Source organism: Ambystoma mexicanum, chromosome 13 (assembly GCF_040938575.1).
Source record: "Ambystoma mexicanum isolate Mex_15411 chromosome 13, UKY_AmexF1_1, whole genome shotgun sequence".
NCBI classification, from domain to species: Eukaryota; Metazoa; Chordata; class Amphibia; order Caudata; family Ambystomatidae; genus Ambystoma; species Ambystoma mexicanum.
Window position 1 is genome coordinate 817,853,190 of NC_090938.1, and position 16,488 is coordinate 817,869,677.

The window sequence follows — 16,488 nt, forward strand, 5'->3', positions numbered from 1 at the left end:
TAATTAATCTGTGATGTGTTTATGTATTATGAACAACTTGTGTATCTGGGAAATATGTTTTTTGGGAAAAATTGAGGGGAGGGATTTCAGTTAAGCCATAAACACAGAATCACTCTGACTCATTCTGACACGCTGATCCTTTCTCCAGTCAGGGGACAGGGAATTCTCTAACCTATCAAATCCTTGGAGGGTTGGGCATAGAGAATCAGCCTACCCACCCACTTTGGAAACACATAAATAAGGACTGCTAGGACAGATGAGAAACACACTCTTTTCCACTACTCAACTATTCTTGGCGCAGCACCATGCTGGAAGACTCCAGAATCCAGATAGATCCAGAGACCAGACTCTAGAACCAAGTTCTAGAACCCTGAAGCAGAGGCCTAACCCAAAAGCTGAACCCTTTTCAGCAGGCCTGCAGAATCTAGCAACCTGATTCTAACCCCTAAACTCCCCAGGGGCTCTCACCTTCGACAGCCAGGCTGTGCTGTTTGCTTCTAGCTAAGAACCCTGTGCTAGAACCCAGATCCAGACCCAGAAAGCAGAGCTGTAACCCAGAACCCGTCCGATCCAGTCAAAGAGGCCTTCCAGACCACCGTGCAGTGCTGAGAGCAGAACCCAGAGTGCCTGAGACCTTTCCGGTGGTGAGAGTGAAGTCCAAACCCTTGACCAGATCTTTGACGAGGCGCATTCCATTCCAAAGCCTAGGAGTGAGTATCCTAGTTTAAAGTAATCTTACTCCAACCATTTTAACCTGTCCAGAACTGCATTATAGAATCTTGTGTCCATCCTGTTGGTAAATCTTTAAAGCGCATCTGTCATTTCTGAAATCTTGATTCTATTTCTGAAAAATCTACCTTCACAAAAACCTCCGTAACTTTTGAACCGCACGTATTAGAACTGAAATGTAACTGTCATTTTAAAGCTAAGATCCCAATGAATCCAAAACGACATTCCAATTCCTTATAGTTTTTCTGTAATCGCATTTCACGCATGCGGAAAAAGTGCCGCGAATTGCAATTTAGCTCTATTTCAACATAGGTCAGAATAGCTGTTTCTTGTTTGCAACTGCTGAATTTCGTTTTCAATTTGATAATCATTCATGAATCATTGCTAGTGTTGACCTGAACCAATCTAAAGTAACTAAAGTAACTATCACTTATCCTGAATCTCTTTTAGTGAATTAAAATCATTTTAGCCTATTTCCCCTTTCATGACAATCACATTCAAAAGTATTTTTGCCTGTTTTAAAATCATTCCTGTGTCTCTCTAAGGTTGCTGGGGGAACTGGGATTGAACTGCATTATTGATTGTATTTCTGAAACCTGTGTGCCCTCATTTCCACCTCTTCATATTGCATACTGGGGGGAGTGAGTAGTCACAGGGGAAAGAGTGGTCTTTTGTTGAAATCATATCAAGTTTCTTTCTGTGTGGCATTCTTTCCATCTTGCATTTCCTTGAACCATAAAAGTATTATCTGCTACCTTATCCTTCCTATTCCTACTCCTTACTGATTAAAGAGATTGTGATATTGTAATATTACCCATTGCTGATCATTGTCATATTCATAAGTGTGCTATTCAGATATTATTTTGTTCATAAAAGTGCGATATATATATATATATATATATATTGTTTAATTCTTCAAATAAACCTTTTAATTTGCAAAACAAACCTACTTCTTGGCTTAGTGAGGTCAGGGGGATTCAAAGAGAGGGGCTTTATATAAGTGTTCATCATCCAGATTTAAAGAACTTTGACATATAAATATATAAATAAGGGCTTCCATTGGGCATCCCATCCTAAGCACTGACTTAGTTGGAGTGCTGGATTGAAGCCACTTACAGACCCCTGCTGTGGTGCCAGACGGCCAAATTCCAAAGATTGTCTGTCTCTGCAGAATAATGCCCTGAAACAGGCAGACAATTTCTCAGGCATGTCAGATTACTGGTGTTACCTGGTCAATAATTGTGCTCGCGAGGACAATGTGCCAAATCAAATATCAGGATACTTAGGAATCGGGGCACAACTCACCTGATTCAAAGGACCAAGGGAGGTCCGATCGGATTACAAAGGATTGACGTGGCTGTTGTTTCCGGCAAAAATACCCGCCTCAATGCGGGGACCCTCGTCAAGATGCTGTCTCGGACCGCGAGCTCACCGTCCAGGGATCGGGCCGTGCAGTACTGTTGAGGTGTCGTGTATCATCCAAGAAGGGGCCCCCTTTCTCACCGTCCGATCCCGGTCCGATAGCCGCGTCAAATCTTCAACGAGATGGCATCAATCTTGAGGGTGTCTATTTGGGTGCCATCTTGTAAGATCAAGCAAATATCGAGGCTTGGTACCACCAAAAATTAGATCCGCCAGTCACAAAGTCAAAGATTTATTCTGTACAGATTCAAATATCAAAGCAGATAGCTATCTTAGTCACAACACCTCGCAGTGCATACCAGAAACACTGTGAGGAGAGTGAGTCCTGGTCATCACAAAACATGCAGTATTTATACACAGTCCTGGTCATTGCTCAGCCCATCTCCAAACTAATAGGTTACACATTTGGGTTTGTGCCCAGTTCACATGGCAAATACAACAATATTGTCTTTACATACTTCAAGTGTTTTCCAGTCTTCAAAATACAATGGTTACAACTTTGTTCTGTCTGGTCATGTTGGTTATCCATTTTAGGCTGATCCTAGTTTCAAGAAACAAATTCAATAGCTTATTGTTAAGGTACACAGTTCTAGTTTGTCTAACATTCAGTTCTTATGTTTGAATATGGCTGAGGCTATTGATACAGAAAACACTTTAAATTTGAGTTCACTTTAGCTCCAAGGTTCCTTAAACATATTAACAAACTTTGTTGTCGTCAGCTGTTGGATCTTTAGCTTTCTAAAGTAAATTCTATTTCCAGAAATGTACACAGGATTCCACCAGAAACACGCAGCATTAGTTTACATTCATTGTATAACACTGTTTGTGGGAGAATGAGTTTTGTAGACATAGATAACACTTTGAATGAGAGTTCGTTTTGACTACAAGGTCTTGTTTGCACAAGACAAATAGTCTGCTCTGCCAGCCCTAGTGTTGATATAGGCTCAAAGGTCGATTCTGCTCTGGCAGCTGAAAACATAGCTAATCATTACTGAAGAGTGAGCAGGAGTTAGAACCAAGATGGAGGACTTTTTCCAAGATAGCGCTTGAAGTCAATTCTAATTCAGAACTTTGCAACGCGGTTTTCCCCATTGAACAACTAGGCTTAGGCCAATATAAATCAAAAGGAGGCATAATATGATTTCCGTTTAACAGTACCCCAACTACCATACCGGATGTACTCAAGTTCCATTTCGCCCAAGTTACTAACGACCAGGTCCTTAAAACAGTAGCATCCCTCAAGCCCTCTAATTGCAAAGGCGATGGCTCACCAGCTAAAATTGTCAAAGCTTGTGCAGCCACACTAGCACCCATCATTACTGAATTTGTGAAGATGTCTTTCAACACCAGCCTCCATCAAACAGCATGGGTCACCCCACTGCTCAAAAAACCTACTTTAGACCCGGAAATTCCTATGAACTACAGACCCATTACAACAGTGCCCTTTCTCCTTAAAATCATAGACAAAATTGCATACACCCAAGTGCAAACCCACCTTGAACAAAACCACCTGTTAGGAGACAGACAATCACGCTTCCATCCTAGACACAGTACGGAGACTGCCCTCCTAGACCTCAAAAACCAGATGGACTCTATCAGAGACTCAGGTAAACTGTGCATTCTACTACTTCTAGACCTGTTGGCGGCCTTGGACTTGGTCGACCACGCAAACTCTGCCAAACCCTATCCACCAATTTCCACTTTTCCACCAAAGCCACCACATGGATATAATCCTCTCTTTCTGACTGCACCTCAAGAGTCTTCATAGAAAAAGAAGCAGCTGACCCCACCCCTATACCGTTAGGAGTACCACAAGGATCCTGCCTTTCCCCCACTCTTTACAACGCCTATAAAAAACTACTTTTCACGGCGCTTGACGCCATGGGAGTCATTTATACAAACTTCGCCGACGACACTCAAATACTCATACCCATCACAGGCAACCACTACCAGGACACAGCTACCATTAACAAAATGTACTCTCTCATCCAAAACTGGATGGCCAACTTAAGTCTCTGTCTTAACGGAGAAAAACTGAGATTCTCATAGTTGGTTCCCCAGTCAGACTCAGCAAACTCCATTCTGACTACTCGTCTATAATGATAGATGGCACCCCCATCCCCATCTACCGTAAAGTCAAAACCTTAGGAGTTCACATTGACTCTAGCCTCACCATGAATAATCAGATCAGCGCACTCGCCTCCTCCACAGCATACCCTGCTAAACTCATCACACTTAGCAGACCCCTCCTCTCCACCGATAACTGCCTGACATTAGCCAGAGCACTCATCCTAACAAAAATAGACTATTGTAACATCCTACTACTAGGCACCTCAAAAAATAATCTAAACAAACTACAACTCCTCCACAACAAAGCTCTGAGAGCAGCTCGAGGTATACACAGAAGAGAACACATATCCCAGCACAGAAGGGATGCCCACTGGCTCCCAGTGCAAGCCAGAATCCTCCACAAAACTCTCACCTTCATCCACAAATGCATCAGAGACAACGCCCCCATCTACCTCAGCCAAAGCATTTCCTGCAAAACCTCCACCAGCACACTTAGATCCAGCGCCAACACACATCTCCACATCCCTCGCTTCACAACCTCCAGAGCAGGTAACACCAGCTTCACCACAGCAGCCCCCCGCAACTGGAACTCACTCCTCACCCATCTTAGCAACGAAACCTCCTTCCTGAAGTTTAAGAAACTACTAAAACCTGGCTATTTAACAAATACTAACCATCCTATCCTACCCCACTTGCCCCCTCCCCACCTACCCCAGCTCCTCATCTCATGTACCTCAGGTAACTGTACATAAGGTAAACGATGTTCGTTCTTTGTGCTCATATGTTATGCACATACCCTAGAAGCAACCAACCAAGACACCCCAGAATTGTGTAACTGTATAAGCTCACGATGATACATGTAACCTATGTCGTGATACCCCAGGGGTTGGGCGTAAAACCAATGCAATAAATAAATAAACACATAGATAAATATATTGGAAATATGAAGTACATTCCCCAAGACTGGGGAAACATCCCCCTGAATGTCAAATAAGTATAGAGTTTTCGAGTGTATACAGAATATCTGCCAATAGTAGAGCGTTTTCCAAACTAAATTGGGGAGACCAACAGGTCCATGGCTCTAGATGGTTGTGACTTTTTTATTAAACCTTCAATGTCTACAGAATACAATGATCCGTTGTATGGGCTGAGTAGAGCAGTATTAAAATTGATGTTGGAATCACTGGAACACCCAAACTTCTCAGTACAAAAAATAGATGTTCCCAGATGCTACAGGAATTACATTATCTAAAGCAGAAATCTGGATCACTTGATTCACCTGCACACTGTTCCAAGAAGTCTGTAGAAAAAACTTGTATTAATTTTGTCATTTGTATAGCGCCTTTCACCATAATTATGGTCCCAACGTGCTGTTGGTTGAACGCCCTCGGAGGGACCGGTGTCCAAATTTGGGTGTAAAAGCGCTATTATGTGTGTGTGCATTTCATCCATTTAAGTTATGTGAGCGCGGCCAAGACCCTGCTAGTCACCCATGTCTCAATGATGTGTGGATGGGCGCGTCAGAGGTAAACTATTAACCAAACAGGGTGGATTGTGTTTAAGACCATAGCTTCATTCCTATGGCAGAGGTGTTATGCAATAGTGTTTGTGTTATATGTGAGTGCAGGCTGTGTGGAATGAGTCTGTGCCTTCTGCCAACTAACGAAGATGCAGTGTGCAAGGGGAGAAAAGTGTTAGCTGTACAAATAACAATGTTTCCATCCTGGGTTCTGCCTATATACCAGGAGCAGTGCTACATATCACAGACAAGATAAGTCCTAAATGAATACATAATACTCACCCACTGAGAGGATCTTAGAGTGATAATATACAATCCCTAGTTTCTTCTAGTGCAAACAAGACCCTCCTTTCATGTTTCCTTACGGCAGTGTGGCCCACCCTCATGTGCATTATTACCTACTATTATAGAGGGATCTGATGTGCCTCATTGCCCACCTCCTGCCGGATACAAGAGGTTCCTTAAGGTGCAATTTAAGTGCAAAGCATAGCCCACCCGCCACCTCCATATGAGTGCAATACCCGGCCCACTGCCAGGATTCTAATCATGTGCAGGTTACTGGAATATCTTCTTGAGTCCTCCGTATGGGGTTGGCAGCACCCAAAGCAGGTTTTGAGGAGGTAGAGCACAGAAGAGGAAGGAGAGACGAGGCAGCTGGAGGAAGTTAGTGTGCGAGAGCGGGGTTGGGCATGGGGAAGGAGGGTGGGAATAAGGAAGTGGGAGGGACCAGCCAGGTTTTGAGAGCCTTTCTAAAGGCCAGGTGATCCTCTAGGAGATGAAGTGAGAGAGCAAGGGAGTTCCAAAAGGTGGATGCAAGGACTGAGATACAGGGACCTCCTAGTCTGGAGAACTTGAAACGGGGGGGGGACTGCCAGGAGGTGTGCAGAGCCTGATCTCAGCAGTCGGGTAGCGTGGTAGCATGTGAGCCTGTTTTGGAGGAATTCAGGGCATTTCTTGTGGATGGCACGATGGGTGCCATTGTGGTGCCATGTGCAGTACATGGCACCACGTGCACATGGCTTTGAAAGAGACACGTGGCTTTGAAAGAGGCACGACTACTGATGGCCAGCCAGTGAAGTATCCTAAGTGCAGGGGAAATGTGTTCTCTGGGGAAGAGTGTGAGGAGGAGCCTTGCTTTCAAGCAAAGAGAATGATGCAGCTACTAGCGAGCCGTGCATCTGATCTATTGTGTTGATCCAGTCCATAGTTATCAGGGCCTTCTTTGTCTTCATGGGATTAAGGATTAAAGTGTCTACATCGCTATCGCAATTTACCAAAATGTTTTTCACTAAAGACTCGAGATTCCCTAGGACTGATGAACGACCAGATTTAAGATGCATCAGTAAATCCTCATATAACCTATTTACTTGAGGAGCCATTATCGATCTATAAAGAGAAAGCAACCTCCAGTCTGCCTGAGATTTAAGGGATATTAAGCCTAATTCATATCTCAGGCTCACTGTTGATAGACTACTGGGCAAACCCAGGACTTTCTTCCAGATATTTCCCTCTAGTTTATGCCAATTCATACCCCAGGCCAGAGTTCTATCTTCTAGCCCATACATAAGTACGGGGACGACTTTGGACATATAGAACTTTATAGCTGGAAACAAAGAGAATCTGCAATGAAGCCCAAAGATCTTCTTCATCTGCGATGTTACCTGAGTGCCATTGATGTATAATCCAGCACAGTTTGTCCCATGGTTGGAGATGCATACAGAGTATATCCCAGGTAGATTATATCCTCCTGTACTGGGATCGTATGGCCTCCCACTGACCAAATAAATCCATGACCATGCTTACCCTTTTCTTCAAAGATTACCTCATTTGATTTCTCTGGGTTTATTGTCAATTCACTCATCTGCATATATTTGTCCAGACAATTCAATAGTCTCTGAAGACCCACTGCTGTATAATCTAACAGGACTATATTGTCCATATACATTAACCATTTGATGCAATATTGACCAATCTTTGGGCTTTCCAATGCTGCTGAGTCGATCTCCCTTCCAAAATAGGCATTAAAAAGAAATGGGGCAACCATGCAGCCCTGGCTTACACCTCTATCTACTTTGACATGTTTAGAAAGTTGACCCTCGATGTTGAGTCTTATTCTTACTGTGTTACCCTCATGAAGAGATACCAACATGTTCATTAGTGATTTCGGGGCTACCCAACTATCTAGTTTTGACCAGAAATGATCTCTATTTACTCAGTCAAAAGCACTAGACAGGTCAATAAAGGCGGCATAGATCTTAGATGGTTTCTTGTTGCCCCTTTTCTCTTGGAGGGCAGCCAGGATTATTCCGCTGATGTAGAATAGCCCCTGCGGAAACCTGGCTGCTGTTTAGACAGGATATTGTTATTGTGGGATATATTTACCCACTCAGCAGAACTTCCCCACATCACCAAGCTGCACTTCAGCAGAACCAGAAAAATGGCTGCACTGGCTCCTTTGATCACCAGAGCCTTGCCTCAAAACTGTGTTTTGCAGCTACAAAAGGATGGCTGCACTGTTTTGCCAAGCACCATTGGGCAAGTTGGAACAGGGAGCACCCCGGTAAAGGCTGCCAGGGTATGTTCTTGTGTGTACTAAGGAAGCGTAGTGAAAAGCTCTGCTGCTTTGCTGCTAGCCCAATGTTTCCCAGTGAAAAAGGGAAATATTTTACATTTAAAATGATGCCGCTCTGATGCCCTTTTCATCTGTTCTACACTTTTCTGCTTTTATCAGTGAGGCCCTGCCATGCCCATCCATGTTCAGATTGTGCCCAATCAGGAGGTAGCATTTTTCCTGAATGGCCGGTTGCGTCAGACCAAATCTGGGAAATCCCCAGAAACTTCACTTCAGCCATACAGAAAAACGCTTGACTTTTGGGCTACAAAATGTCAAAAATCAGTGCTTCAAAAGAGACCCTGGCTCTCCGGGCCTATGTCAATTTTAGTGGATCTGTGTCTTAAACAGATTGCTGTATGAGAGAAACTGACTAGGGCTGCATAACCATGTGGGAAATTCAGATGGGAGAGAAAACTTTTTAAAGGGACCTACCAGCAGGCTTCACCACATGTTAAATGGGCTTTTGTAAAAGAAGAAAAATACCTGTTTTAAAAGCGTATGCTGGATAAGGCCCTGTCCTGGCCTAGCAATGTAAAGGGGTTTTTGCAGGGAAACATATATGGGATGTTTTATTTCAATAGGCTTGCTTTTGATTCAGAATAAAATAAAATAAAGAATTGAATGCAGTGGCTGGACTGTGGAAGCTCCAGAACAGGTTTTTCTGCTGGCTAAATTGAGGCCTTACCCAATCAGGAGCCACAAGGGAGTTCTGGGACACATGCATGGTAATTGCTACCTTTGAAAACTTTGAATGGACCAAGACAAAGAAATGTTGCATGCTTGTCAGGCATTTGTCTGGGCTTCAGCTTGAGACAATAGATCTGGCACACCTATGTGTGAAGTGGGGGAAGTGGCAATAAACATTCAATCTAACTGTGAAACCCCCATGGCCACCCTTGGCTGAACTGACAGTTGGTGGAAGCTGAAGAAAAAACATGGTCCCAGTTGAAGGACAAAGGCTGACCATCTGTCTCAAAATACTATTTGAGGAGTACACTTTTAAGACTGTTAATATTGTAACCGGACAGCACAGAAATGTAAAGGTTTTACATTTTCAATGTGATTGTTGTGGCTTCTAAACAAGATATTGCGGCCGTCCATCGCATGTATGGGACTCAAACTCAAATTAATAGAAATATGCCCTATGATAATATGCACACACACCTAAAGTTGTGGGATTTTGGGTAAAGCGGTTCTTACTAAAATCGCGAAAAACTATTAGAAGGGCAAAACAATGGAGTACAGACCTGGGAGTGGGAACACCATGCTCTGCGTGAAATATGTAATCTGCCTATGTAATTTGCTAAAGTCCCACAACTGTACAAATGTGTAATTTATGTTAAGAATGATTCTTGGCAAAAAGGACTGTGGGAAGGCTTTGCACCTCATAAAACCCATCCCCCTAAACTGAGTATCCTCATAGAGGAGGCAACCAACATTGGCTGACCTATCCGGTACTTGTGGGTAGGTCTAGTTTAGTTCTGCCCATCCATAAACCTGATGATGTCACCCGCTTTATATAAGTGGTGGGAGCTCACAGGGACAGGACACTCTCTCCTGACCTTCCAGCGCCTGCGTATCCTGACATTCCAGATCCACCTTTGCAAGATTCCAGACTCTACTGCAAGGCCAAAGCCTAGCCGATCCTATCCCAGAAAGGCCAAAGCTTGCTGACCCTATCCCAGCATGGCCATTGATCCAGAAAAACCCACTAAAATCTCAATAACCAAAGGGAAAAGCTGTGGTACTTTTGGGAAGCATCCTGTGAGCAGACTGGATGTTTGCCCAATACCTGCATATCCGCTGTACCCTTGCCATCATCCAGTGACCAGACTTGCCCAGCTGTTTGCTATAAGGGGCACCCGCTATACTGTGACCAGAATCTTTTGAGTCCAGAACCCGGTTGGCTGTCCCAAATTCCAAACTCCAGTGCTGATTGTGAGTATTTCCCCATCCCATAGTAACACATAGTCTAACCATCCTGATACCTTGTCTTGGTCCCACTTTTTAAGTAATCCTATTCATACCTTGATTCCTTGTTTAAAATTGTTAGAATTCTCTGTGCATCTGTCCATGACCTCCAAGTGTTAGCGCCACTTTTCTCTTCATTTCTGTCTTGCATAGATCATCAGTCCGTAGCAATATTTGATTAACTAAATTAATTTTCCATAAAGAAAAGGGGTATACTGCGTGAAGGGTTACAACTGCAGCGTAACTTTTATATTCACGGTTGGCATTCCTCTTTTCTAGCCATTAAATCTTGTGTAAGTAAAACATGTTCTTTTTCTTTCGAAACCAATTTTCACTTTTTCATTGCTTTATTTTCCTAAAATCAAACCTCCTTTCACCTTGAAAATCTCATCCAATTCTTCAGATATAGTCACTCTTTCACTTCTATATTGTCCCTGTGATGTGCATCTATCCCCAGCCTAAAAACCCGATTCCGATTCTGTGTTTTTCCCCCATTTTTCTTAAAAAATGTTTTTGACATTTAAAGCTGAAAAAGAGAAAAATGCAACTTTTCCATGTGTGATTTGACTGCACTGTGTTTTCAATGTCAACCTGCTTTGTGAACTGTCTGCCTTTTGTGATACCTTACCTTACAGTTGCTAGTGATACACCATCCCTGATACTGTGATAAAACATATGTACATCATTATTTAATTACACATATAATTAATTATTTGTTAAAATCTGAGTGTCATTTTAGGCCATTGCAAAGGGTTTAAAATCCGTTTTTGCCTCTTATTTTGTGATGGAAGGATTTTGATTCTGTTTGCTGCCTCATATCCCTGACTACCTGCTGCTTCTTTCTATACACTCTGAATTCAAGTAATTGTGGTTTGAGGGAACATTGCAGGGGGAAACCTTAACTTGGGTGCTATCTATCCTAATTCAAAAAGTGCTCCTATTCATTTGTGATTGGGATATGTTCTGGTAGAAGGTTACCCAAGGGTATTGCAGTGGTTTTCATTGTAATTATCACCCCATTGCTGATTGTTGCTTCATATAAAGATTGTGTGATTTCCTTTGAGATTAGAATAAATAAATATTGTATTTCCACCAACTGGCCTGGTTCATGGTCCATTGTGACTCAGGGTATTTGTAAAAGGGGATATGAGACGGGTCGGGTATCGGCTCAATTCGAATTAGTTGAATTTGTTGAAAACAAACAAAAAGTATTATAATTGAGTGCTACATCCTAGGCTAAGGGCAAGAGTCCTGATCCAGTGTGTGACGCCCAATTAGAATCCTTCACATTATATTTAGACCATTTTTCCTGTTCTCCCAACAGGAGTTTAGTAAATAATTTACTCTCCACATCCAACAACGTGATAGCACGGTAGTTGGCTGGGTTTCCTCCGTCCCCCTTCTTGTAGATTGGGATAATGATTGCAGACATCCAAGAAGGGGAATCAGTCATTTTTTCACCATTTCATGGAAATATTCTGTCAGGATTCAAGCCATTCTTACATCCCCTTTTAACATTTGATATATTAGTCCATTTGGACCTGCTGCTCTGGATGGTGAGGACTTATTTATCAGCTCAGCAACTTCCCCTTCTGAAAACTCCAAAAGCCATGGTACGTCAAAGGTCTTAAATGCGGGAAATCCATTTGATTTATAGTATTGTGTGGACAAATGTTAATGTTAATGTTAAAGGACATTTGTACCGCGCACTATCACCACCGAAGTGGTCCCCTGGCGCTCTGGCGGCTCTGAAAAAGGGGAGGAGAGGGGGTGGGTTAGTGGGAATAAGCTGGAAAAGTGCAAGAGAGCAGTGATGTGCTGTTGGCAGCCTCAGCCCGGTGGGTCAGTTGGCTGGGCCTGGGGTGTTTTTATGGTCCGTAGTCGTCGTGTGCTGTTGTGCAAGTCTATGTGTGGTTTGTTTTGTTGTTGCATTGTTGTGAAGTTTGTGCGGATTGCTGCGTTGTAGGCTTGTGGTTGTGTTTGGTTAGAGTTTGAGAGGTGTATGCAGAGGGATGGAATTGTTAGTTGGTTGGTTAGTTGGCATTGCTGTCCTTGCAATTGTGGGATTCCATCTAGGTGCGGTACATGCTAACAGTCACATTTCTATCTAGATGCGACGCAAGCTAGGTTCGGAATTCTAAGTGTGGTGCATGCTAAGAATCACATACGCTAACAATCACATTTCTGTCTAGATTTGGCGCAGGCTAATCTTTGTGGTTCTCTCGCTGTATGGGACTAGTTAATATTTTATTGCAGGCAGTGTTTACTGTCCAGAGCAAAACAAAAGAGGTGATGGCTGGAAGGTTTAGAATGAATCTTAACCTCTGGCATTGCTCTGGGCAACCCTCCAGACCATCGTTCTTCCGCCTGCCAAGCCTTTACAGAAGGGGAAAGACCATATGCAAATCAGGCTTGGCACCACCGCCAAAGGAGTAGCCCAGCCCGAACTGCTAGTTCACATTCCTTCTGCAGGAGACCACAAGCATCTCCAGACATGTTTCAGCCTTGTTGGGCGTCATCAGTGAGGAGTAGCTTGGGTCTCTAGGCCCAGCAGGCACGGGTCCCACGTCTGGGCATACCCGTCCGACTCAGGGTGACAAGAGCAAAACAAAAGAGGTGATGGCTGGAAGGTTTAGAATGAATCTTAACCTCTGGCATTGCTCTGGGCAACGCTCCAGACCATCGTTCTTCGCCTGCCAAGCCATTACAGAAGGGGAAAGACCATATGCAAATCAGGCTTGGCACCACCGCCAAAGGAGTAGCCCAGCCCGAACTGCTAGTTCACATCCCTTCTGCACGAGACGACAAGCATCCCCAGACATGTTTCAGCCTTGTTGGGCGTCATCAGTGAGGAGTAGCTTGGGTCTCTAGGCCCAGCAGGCACGGGACCCACGTCTGGGCATACCCGTCCGACTCAGGATGACAAGAGCAAAACAAAAGAGGTGATGGCTGGAAGGTTTAGAATGAATCTTAACCTCTGGCATTGCTCTGGGCAACCCTCCAGACCATCGTTCTTCGCCTGCCAAGCCATTACAGAAGGGGAAAGACCATATGCAAATCAGGCTTGGCACCACCGCCAAAGGAGTAGCCCAGCCCGAACTGCTAGTTCACATCCCTTCTGCACGAGACGACAAGCATCCCCAGACATGTTTCAGCCTTGTTGGGCGTCATCAGTGAGGAGTAGCTTGGGTCTCTAGGCCCAGCAGGCACGGGACCCACGTCTGGGCATACCCGTCCGACTCAGGGTGACAAGAGCAAAACAAAAGAGGTCATGAACTGGTTTAGGCTAGTGGTCACATATCTCTCTAATAATGCCTGGTGTAGGTCTGTAGCAGTCTAGGCCATCGAAAGGTAAGTTAGAGTGACGGGGGCTTTCTGGAGTAGAGTAATTGCTCTACCCCCCCCACCCATGCCAGCACTCACAATTTTGTCGGTGTCTGGTGGCTTCATTGGCTTCCCCTTGGCCTCGTGGTCTTCCCGCCGGGGGCTGCCGGGCAGAGGGCTGCCCTGGCAGGGACTATTAAGTACTGCAGCCACCCAATCAGGGGGTGGGGCGGGATAGGGGTGTGGGGGTGTGCTCAAGGCCCATGAGGTAAGAGCTACTCTCTTGCCGTCGTGTTTCTATGCACAAATGCACAAGCCAATCACGGGTGGTAGGGGGGGGGGCGGCTGTGGAGGGTCGGGTTTGGGTCGGGGAAGGTGCCGAGTGTACCTGGTTTCACTAATATTGGGCCAAGATGGGGAAAAAACAGCACGAGACGCTGCTTTCCTGCTTGGAAAGGGAAAGTGCTGAGTGCACCTGGTTTCACTAATATTGGGCTTAGATGGGGAAAAAACAGCACGAAACGCGCTTTCCTGCTTGGAAAGGGAAGGTGCCGTGCACCTGATGCTTTTTTATATAAAGGGGCCAAGATGTGGAGAAGGCCAGCGCGAGACGCTGCTTTCATGGGGTCTTACCTGCAAGCTGCTGCTTGGGAAATAATTAACCCAGTCAGTTTCTGAGACCACATTTGATTGAATTGATGTTTGATTATTGTTCACTTCATTAATAATTGCCCAGAAGCAACGTGATGTTTTATGACTTAAGGCTCTGAGCATCCGTTCCCTGTCTAATTGTGATCGAGACATTGGGTCTCATTACAAGGTTGGAGGTAACCATGTCCTCATACCTTGAGGACATTTTACTGCCCATAGAAAGTCATGGAAACCTTGGGGGCTACATTTCCTCTTAAATTCATCAGCATGTCATTCCATACAGGCCGAATAAAGGAGCTTATTTAAATCGACCCCATCTCTCATATATTTGACCAATCGATTTTTTTGATTATTAGCCATTACTGAGTTTGTCCATAGCTCTATTTGTTCCGTATGGTTCCAGGTGATAGGTTCTTCCAGGCACTTGTGATCACTAGAACCACTTTCTCTTATCATGAACCGTGAGCACTTCCCAAACAGCCAGGGTGTCTGGATTACATAATGTATGGTGGATGGTGATACCCCAGGACTCCACGGTGTTACTGGGGGGACATCTCCCTCTATTGAGCCATTTGCCACCCTCATGTCCCATTCTGAGAAAAAGGATAGCCACCATCTACCATTGGCTGATACAGATTTACCATTATATGATGCAGCCCCTGCTTGGTTAACAACACATTGGGAATTCAGCGCGCCTGATATTAAGACGTGGGACCCTGGATTGTATCATTTCACCTGTGTCATGAGAATAGACAGGGACTCCAAACATTCTGTGAGTTTTGTACAGGCAGGGTTCCAGTATAGGTTTATGGCAATTCATGTCTTTAAACCCTCTTCAGTTGGTATCCCAATCTTTACTGCTAGTATTCCCCCTTGATTACAAGGAACACGTTCCAGCTCTTTAATCAGGGGTATCTTACATGCTATTCGTAATCCGTCTTTTGGTCTTCCCCTCCCTATTGAGGTTGCTGGCTGTAGAAACATTTTGAAATCCACTAATTGTGGAGCATTAACCAGCCACGATTCTTGAAAGAAGGCCAGATCATTATTGCCCAAAACCTCCTTTCTCATTTCCTGTTTTCTAAATGAACTGGAGCCCCGCGTGTTCCAACCCACAAAGTTAAATTTTTCCCAACTAAAGAGAGGTCTGGACTTCTCCTAGCTTCAGAATGACCTGTGTTGTGATGCCTGGTAGCATGGATAACATAACACTTGATGAGTCCCCTAGATTGGCCAGATCTTTATTGTTATTTTCTTAGTTAAGACTACCTTCTACTTACATCCACCATCTTCATCCAGGGATACCCTCCTGTCTTGGCCATTTAGATAAGGCAAGGTTTCACAGACCTCTAACCCTTGTTGATTGAGTGGACCAGCGGCTGCCAAAACCGCTTTTGCCCCAATTTTTTAGGAGAAGCCTATTTCTGCCATGTAATCTCTATGAGGATCAGGAAACTGGACATATTCTATGTCTTTAGATGAAAAAAGGTACAAGTCTGGTATTTTCTTGAAAAAATTGAGAATAGCTCCTCTGTTCAAGAATTTGATGTTAAGATTTTGTTCATGGCAAAATAACCAGAGTCTCGGTACTGCAAATGGTGACAAATCCTCTTTGGAGACCGCTGAGGGGTTGTTTCCCGAACTAATGTCCTCTGTTACAGGAATGTTCCCCATCTACAGGTCCCATGCCAGTACTCCTGTAATGATCATCTACCTTGGGGACCATAGTTCCGCCTCCCGCCATGCCAGAGGTCGATTGACTTTCCTGAGTCGTGGAGGTTGACTGATCAAACAACTGAGCGCCCACAACAGGTGTTTTCTCTTTCTTATTCCCTCTAAGGAAAATCAGGGCCACTTTTTCTTTATTTCACCATTCTTTAAACTCTGTTTTGGTTCCGCTTCGTTCTTGGTAGAATAATCGGGGGCAGTTTTACCGGTCCTCCCCTCCTATTTGCATCGTCACTTTTATTCACTGCTTCTCTTGAGTCACTAGGTTGATTACAGATCTGGCGAGGATGCCTGCACAGGTGGTGGAGAGAATGTTTTTGAGGAGGGCTTAGGGGGCAAGGGTCTCCCGGGGATCCTGAAGGACGGCTGTTAGAGAGAAGCCGTGAGATTTCATAAGGGAGATTGCAGAGAAAGAATTGAAGAGGGTTCGTGTTGGGGCAGAGGAGGTGGGGCTGTTAGA